The 8,844-nt window shown below is 45.0% G+C and overlaps 1 protein-coding gene across 1 annotated transcript in view; it reads left to right on the top strand.

Moving 5' to 3' along the window:
• Nucleotides 1–8,844, top strand: part of LOC120910202 (gastrula zinc finger protein XlCGF26.1-like) — a 1,148,070-nt gene that overhangs the window by 906,175 nt on the left and 233,051 nt on the right. The gene's annotated exons all lie outside the window — the stretch shown is intronic.

Here is an 8,844-nt window from a genome sequence, read left to right as displayed (position 1 = left end):
CAATAAGCAGGTCAGCAGCAGGACAGGTTTAATTAGGGATAATGGGCCAGATTCACGTACAGCGGCGTATATTTGAGCGGGCGTAGCACAGCTCATATGCGCTATGCTGACGTAACATAGAGAGGCAAGACCAGTATTCACAAAGCACTTGCTCCCTAAGTTACGGCGGCGTAGCGTAAATGGGCCGACGTAAGCTCGCCTAATTCAAAGTAGGCAGGTAGTGGGCGTGTTGTATTAAAATTAACCGTGACCCCATGTAAATGAAGCGCCGAACAAATGGCGCATGCGCGCGCATGCTCAGAATGACATCGAATTTACTCCCTAAGATACGCCAGCTCAATGCCTACGACGTGAACGGAACCTACGCCCAGCCCCATTCACGTACGACTTGCGTAAAATCCGACGGCAGTTCCGACGTCCATACCCTACATGACTTAGACCCAACTATTTGATGGTTTAACTTTACGCCGGACGTACGCCTTACGTAAACGGCGTAGCTTACTGCGACGGGCGCAAGTAGGTTCGTGAATCGGCGTATCTAGGTCATTTACATATTCGACGTGTAAATCAATGGAAGCGCCCCTAGCGGCCAGAATAAATATGCGCCCAAGATACGACGGCGTAGGAGACTTACGTCGGTCGGATGGAGACGAAATTCAGGCGTATCTCCTTTGCAGAATCAAGCGCATAGATACGACGGCGCATCCATGGACTTACGCAGCGTATCATTAGATACGTTGGCGTAAGTCTTTGTAAATCCGGGCCAATGGGTATAAATGATGTATATCTAACTTAAAATAGGTCTAACTGGTGTATGTCTAACTTTTGTTTTGTCTATGGGGATGACATAATGTGAAGTGGTTTAGGTGCACACTGTTTGCCTCGAACAAAAGGCAACCCCAAGAACAGATGGTCAGAAGTAAAGCTATGCTTCGAGCACCACAAACCTAACACAAACTCCCTATTAATATACAATAAATATCATCAATATACCTCCAAAAAGGAAATCATATCCCCCAAAATACCACCCTCAAAAACGAAAGCCAACTTTTTTATAGGATGGTCCTCCAATAAAATCTAATGGACAGAAAAAGTGCCCTGAAGCCAAGCACATCCTAAATTAAAAAGCCCCCAATTTGGGCAATTCTTATTTATTTTTATTTTTTTTATTTGGATGAATTTGAATCTAGATGATCCTGATGATATTCAGGCAGAAAATGGGTGATTTCCCATGATGTAGCAACCAAAATGGTCACTGACCCCAACAGTACTCCTAGTAAATACTTTTAGGTTGTGTGAAGACCTTGTGAACATGGGGCAGGGAGGGGGAATCGCACAAGTCAATGTTTCTTACCACCGAACTTTGCAGGCACATAGGCCCAGATTCACCTAGAGGGCGCATCTTTTGGCCGGCGTAGCGCATCTCATATGTGCTACGACGACGTAACATAAAGAGGAAAGGCCAGTATTCGCAAAGCACTTGCTCCGTAAGTTACGGCGGCGTATCGTAAATGGGCCGGCGTAAGCCCGCCTAATTCAAAGTAGGCAGGTAGTGGGCGTGTTGTATGAAAATGAATCGTAACCCCATGTAAATGAAGCGCCGAAAGAATGGCCCATGCGCGCGCATGCTCAGAATCACGTCAAATTTACTCCCTAAGATACGCTGGCTCAATGCCTACGACGTGAACGTAACCTACGCCCAGCCCCATTCACGTACGACTTGCGTAAATGACCTAAAATCCGACGGCAGTTCCGATGTCCATACCCTAACATGACTTAGACCTGCTATTTGGTGGTTTATCTTTACGCCGGACGTACGCCTTGCGTAAACGGCGTAGATTACTGCGACGGGTGCAAGTACGTTTGTGAATTGGCGTATCTCGCTCATTTACATATTCGACGCGTAAATAAATGGAAGCGCCCCTTGCGGCCAGCGTAAATATGCGCCCAAGATACGACGGCGTGGGAGACTTGCGTCGGTCGGATGGAGCCGAGATTCAGGCGTATCTCCTTTGCAGAATCAAGCACATAGATACGACGGCGCATCCGTGGACTTACGCGGCGTATCATTAGATATGTCGGCGTAAGTCTTTGTGAATACGGGCCGTAGTTTCCTAACTGACCGTAATCTCTCTGTATGCCAGCTTTTATCATCCTTTCCTTAGAGCAGCTTTAATTTCATTGGCCAATGGCCGTTTGGAGCCAAACACTCCATCCTTTATGTGAGGGAGCTGGGTTATGGCTCTTTTACGCCTGTTGGGCATGGGTCAAAAGGTTGGTAAAAATTCAGCAATGCCAATGTGGCCAAAAATTTGTCCATTTGAGTATAACCAAACAAAATGGTCAACGACCTCGATAGTCATCCTAGTAAAGAGCTTTAGGGTGTGTGAAGACCTTGTGAACATGGGGGGGGGGATCGCATATGACAATGTTTCTCACCACTGAAATTTACAGGAGTTGGTTTATGGTTCTTTTTAGGTCTGTTGGCCATGGGTAAAAATTTGGCTACACCAATTTGGCCAAAACATTTTCCATTTGGGTGAATTTGAATCTCAATGATCCCTGGTGATATTGAGGCCAAAAATGGGTGATTTCCCATGATGGAGCAACCAAAATGGTCACTGTCCCCGACAGTACTCCTAGTAAAGACCTTAAGATTGTGCGAAGACCTTGTGAACATGGGAGAAATCTCACAAGACAATGTTTCTCACCACCGAAATTTGCAGGCGCATAGTTTCCTAGCTGATCCTCCATCTTTTATAAAGAGGGAGCTGGGTTATGTCTTTTACACCTGTTGGCCATGGGTCAAAGGGTTGGTAAAAAAATCAGCCAGACCAATAATGTGTCCCGATGATATGGAGGCAGAAAATGGGTGATTGGCCATGATGTAGCAATCAAAATGGTCACTGAGCTCGATGGTCATCCTAGTAAAGACCTTAAGGGCGTGTGAAGACCTTGTGAACATGGGAAAAATCACACAAGACAATTTTAATCGCCACCAAAATTTACAGGAGCACAGTTTCCTAAATGGTCGTAATCTCTCTGTATGCAGTTTGTCTCTTTTCCTCGGAGCAGCTTCCCTTTCATTGACACTATGGCAGGTCTGAGCCCAACCCTCCATCCTTTATAGAGAGGGGGCTGGGTTATGGCTCCTTCACATCTGTTGGGTTGTTAAAGATTCAGCCACGCCAATTTGGCCAAAATGTGTCCACTTGGGTGAATTTGAATCCTGATGATCCCCAGTGATATAGAGACAGAAAATAGTTGATTGCCCATGATGTAGCAATCAACATGGTCACTGAACTGTGGAGAAGTGTCATCTTACATTGGTGGTCAGTAGAGAAGCCCCCTTACATTGGTGGTCAGTAGAGCAATGCCCTCTTACTTGGGTAGTCGGTAGAAAAGTGTCTTCTTTCACTGGTGGTCAGTTGCGAAGTTCCCCTTCCATTGGTGGTCAGTAGAGAAAAGTGTCCTCTTACCTTGGTAGTCAGTCGCAAAATTCCCCTTACATTGGTGGTCAGTAGAGAAGTGCAATTGTACAGAAATGTCCTCTTACTTTGTTAGAGACAGTAGAAAAGCCCCTCCTTACATTGGTGGTCAGTAGAGAAGCTCCCCTTTACCTTGGTGGTCCTAAAGAAGTGTAACTTTTATATTGCTGGTCAGTAGAGAAGTGTGATTTATACATTAGTGGTTAGTAGATGAGCTCCCCTTACTTTGGTAGTCAGTAGAAAAGTGTCTTTTTACACCGGTGGTCAGTGAGAAGGGTCATCTTCCCATTGTTGGTCAGTGAAGTGTCGTCTTACATTTATCAGTGGAGAAGCTCCCTCTACATTGATGACCAGTAGAGAAAGCCCCCCCCTTACACTGGCGGTCAGTAGAGACATGTGCTCTTATTTCGGTAGTCATTAGTGAAGTCCCCCTTACATTAGTGGTCAGAGAAGTTCCCTCTACATCAGTGGTTCTCAACCTTTCTAGTGTCGTGACCCCTTGATAACATTTCACAAATTGTGGGGACCCCTAACAGTAAAATTATTTCGTAGCATGGAACCCGTACTACAGTGGTGTCTCGCAGCAGTGACACCTATGCTAAAATCTGGAGATAGGGTCTCCTCCAGCCCCTCCCACCTCACAATCCTCACCAGTCAGCGGATCTCTAGTCTACTGCCCCCCAGCCAATGCCCTGAACTGAATGGGCGGCTGCAAAGAGGCCGGGTGGGTGGGCGCGGGCTCTAGGAACAGCCCAACTGTGTGGCCGAGAAAAGGCTGGGAGAGTGGTGTGGGCTTCAGAAACAGGCCAGGATTTGGTGACCCCTGGCAAATTATCATTCGACCCCCAAGGGGGTCCCGACCCCCCAGGTTGAGAACCACTGCTCTACATTGATGGTCAGCAGAGACGTGTCCTATTATATTGGTAGTCAGTAAAGAAATGTCCTCTTACATTGGTGGTCAGTAAATAAATGTCCTCTTACGTTGGTGGTCAGTAGAGAGATGTCCTCTTACATTGGTGATCAGTAGAGAAATGTCCTCTTATGTTGGTGGTCGGTAGAGACCTGTCATGTTACCTTAGTGATCAAATATTCAGGTATGTATTCTTGATTTAAAAAAGCATTCTTCTCAGCCTTTTTTTGCTGCTGTGATCTGATTTCCTGTTAGGGGGTGGCTATGTGCGTTCTCCATCGTCCCACTGTATATTGGAACGTAGCCACCCTCTCTTGCTTGCCACCAAGATGGACTACAGACTATGGGAGCTATAGTGTGCATAGAGCAGCCCCCATGACCCCAACTAACATGCAGTGCTTGTTCTATACAAATAGAAATGAGAGGGAAAAGGAGAGGTTCGGGAGCTCACGAAGGATGTCACAAGGCGGCATAAAACATATCGTGCAAAACGATTTAATGAAAATCAGATTACAGGGCCATTAAATTGTGGATGTGTATGAATTATTTTTGAAAAAATAAGGATATTGTTTAGCGTCACTTTAATGTCATACTGATGCTACAATTGACACAAATCATTTTTTTGCCAATGTGGCAACAGAAGAGTAACAAAGCTCTCCTAAAACGCACACACGTTCCCTTTTGAGTATTACTATTCCTCTACATTACATAAAATTTCACACTTATGTAATATGATGTAGGTCGTCAGACTTGCTGATTATATATTGCAGTAAATATGGGAGGGGGAGGGGGAGGGGGTGCAAAAATTACATAAATGGCAAAAATTTCAAGAAAATGCATTTTATTTCTTATGTCCAACAATTTATTCCCAATAAGAACCAAAATAATTGAATTAAAGCGGTCCTCCACCCTAAAGTGGAGTCCCGCTGATCGGAACCCTCCCCCCCTCCGGTGTCACATTTGACACCTTTCAGGGGGGAGGGGGGTGCAGATACCTGTCTAAAGACAGGTATTTGCACCCACTTCCGGCCACACGCTACGGGCAAAAGACGGGCATTCCGTCACATCCCGTCTTTCGCCCGTTGTGTGCTGGGAACACTCGGCTCCCAGCACACAGCGTGTGAGCCAATCGGCGGGCGCAGCGCGACTCGCGCATGCGCCGTAGGGAACCGGGCAGTGAAGCCGCAGCGCTTCACTTCCTGGTTCCCTCACCGTGGATGGAGGGGGGAGCAGCAGGGTGACGAGCGATCGCTCGTGCCCTGCTGCGATCGGCGCTGGACTCCAGGACAGGTAAGTGTCCTAATATTAAAAGTCAGCAGCTGCAGTATTTGTAGCTGCTGGCTTTTAATATTTTGTTCCCGTGGCACATCCGCTTTAAATGTACCCAAATTGGCTACGAAATCAGGTCGGGTTATATTAATAGAGACAAAAGCGATGTCATGTGACCTCCCAGAATCCTCTTTGCCTCTACGGCAAGCCCCAACGATAGATGATCTCCAGGGCGATTCACATATCGTCCACCAGTTGGCGATCACAGCTACTTTTGGAGGATTGGGTGCACACACAGGAAGTGATGTCACCTACAGACAGGATGTGATGACATCTAGAATCAGGAAGTTCCGGGTGAGAGGTCAGACTACTAAAGATAAGGACGTGCTGCGTTAGCGTAGGTCAAACATTCAGGAAGTGATGTAACATTGGCAGGAAGTGAGGTAAAATGATGACAGGAAGTTATGTCTCGTACAGACAGGAATTTCCAGGCGAGTTGGAAGGAAGTGGAGAGGAGACGTTGCTGGGACTGGCAGACGAGGTAATAAGATATTATTATTAATACTCGATAACTCTCCCGTCATGTCCGTCCTCTTCATCCATTGTCAAGTAATTTTTGAGGACTTTCATCTCTAGTGAATGTTGCTATCTAATGTACAAGCTAAGTACCTCTTTCCTTTCGCATCTGAGTATTTAATAAGCAGGTCAGCAGTAAGACGGGTTTAATCGGGGATAATAGGTATAATGATGTATAACTAACTTTAAATAGGTCTAACCGGTTTATGTCTAACTTTTATTTTATCTGTGGGGATGGGGGTAACATAATATGAGGTGGTTTAGGTTCACACTGTTTGCTGTGAACAAAAGGCAACTCTAGGAACAGACGGTCAGAAGTAAAACTATGCTTTGAGCACCACAAACCTAAAAAAAAAAAAAAAATCCCTATTAATATACAATAATGGGTCATTGGCCGTGATGTAGCAATCAAAAATCGCACAAGACAATGTTCCTCACCACCGAAATTTGCAGGCACATAGTTTCCTCTCGATGGTCGTCCTAGCAAAGACCTTTAGGGTGTGTGAAGACCTTGTAAACATTGGTGAAATCGCACAAGACAATGTTCCTCACCACTGAAATTTACAGAAGTTGGGTTATGGTTCTTTAGGGTCTGTTGGTCACGGTTAAAAGGGTTGTTAAAAATTCGGCCAACCCAATTTGGTCAAAAAATTGTCCTTTTGGGTGAATTTGAATCCCGATGATCCCTGGTGATATTGAGGCAGAAAATGGATGCTTGCCCATGATGTAGAAACCAAAATGATACCCCCACCCTTTTCGAATTTTAGTTAATTGTTGCTATTAAGGAGGTATCCCGTCTTTGGGACGAATTGGTTATTGTTCAATTATAATTATTTAAAAGTGTGTGGATCTGAGGATTTTTTTAACTCATGTGTGAAAACCTTGTAAACATGGAGGGAAATCATACAAGACAATGTTCCCCCCCACCAAAATTTGCAGGTACATAGTTTCCCCTCGATAGTCGTCCTAGAAAAGACCTTTAGGGTGTGTGAAGACCTTGTAAACATGAGGGAAATCGCACAAGACAATGTTCCTCACCACCGAAATATACAGGAGTTATGGATGGAGTTATGAATTCGAATCTCTGATATTGAGGCAGAAAATTGATGATTGCCCATGAATTGCTCATGGGTAAGAGGGTTGTTAAAAATTTGGCCACCCAAATTTGGTTAAAAATGTGTCTATTTGGGTGAATTCGAATATCGATGATTAACCCCCGATGATATTGAGGCAGAAAATGGATGATTGCCCATGATGTAGCAACCAAAATGATCACTGACCCCGACAGTACTCATAGTAAAAGACCTTTAGGTTGTGTGAAGACCTTGTGAACATTGGGGGGGTTATCACACAAGACAATGTTTTTCACCACCGAAATTTGCAGGTTCATAGTTTCCTCACTGACCATAATCACTTCATATGCAGTTTGTCTGCTTTCATCATCCTTCCCTTAGAGCAGCTTTCATTTCATTGGCACAATGGCAGTTCTGAGACCAACCCTCCATCCTTTATAGCGAGGGAGCTGGGTTATGGCTCTTTTACGCCTGTTGGCCATGGGTCAAAAGGTTGGTAAAAATTCAGTGATGCCAGTTTGGCCAAAAATGGGTGAATGGGTTTGGCCAAACTTGGGTGAATTTAAATCCCGATGATCCCTGATGATATGGAGGCAGAAAATGGGTGATTGCCCATGATGTAGCAACTAAAAGGGTCACTGACCCCAACAGTACTCCTAGTAAAGACCCTTTAGGGTGTGTGAAGACCTTATGAACAAGGGGGAAATCGCACAAGACCATGTTCCTCACCACCAAAATTTACAGGAATTGGGTTATGGTTCTTTAGGGTCTGTTGGTCATGGGTAAAAGGGTTGTTAAAAATTCGGCCACCCCAACTTGGTAAAAAATGTGTCCATTTGGGTGAATTTGAATCTGGATGATCCCTGATGATACTGAGGCAGAAAATGGATGATTGCCCATGATGTAGCAACCAAAATGATCACTGACCCCGACATTACTCACAGTAAAGACCTTTAGGTTGTGTGAAGACCTTGAACACGTGAACATGGGAAATCCCACAAGACAATGTTCCTCACCACCGAAATTTGCAGGCACATAGTTTCCCCTCGATGGTCATCCTAGTAAAGACCTTTAGGGTGTGTGAAGACCTTGTGAACATAGGGGGGGGAATCACACATGACAGTGTTCCTCACCACTGAAATTTACAGGAGTTGGGTTATGGTTCTTTTGGGTCTGCTGGCCATGGGTAAAAGGGTTGTCAAAAATATGGCCACACGAATTTAGCCATTTTGGGTGAATTTGAAACCCGATGATCCCTGTAGGTATAGAGTCAGAAAATGAGTGATTGACCATGATGTGCAATCAAAATGGTCACGGAGTTTGATGGTCTTCCCAGTAAAGATCTTTAGGGCATGTGAAGATCTTGTGAACATGGGGTTATCACACAAGACAATGTTCCTTACCACCAAAATTTACAGGAGCTGGGTTATACCGCGTACAGACGATCGGACATTCCGACCAACAAAACCGTGGATTTTTTTCCGACTGATGTTGGCTCAAACTTGTCTTGCAAACACGGTCACACAAA

The sequence above is a fragment of the Rana temporaria genome, chromosome 8 (assembly GCF_905171775.1).
Source record: "Rana temporaria chromosome 8, aRanTem1.1, whole genome shotgun sequence".
Classification (NCBI taxonomy): Eukaryota; Metazoa; Chordata; class Amphibia; order Anura; family Ranidae; genus Rana; species Rana temporaria.
The sequence above is the reverse complement of the archived record's forward strand: the minus strand, read 5'-3'. Positions and strand labels throughout refer to the sequence as shown.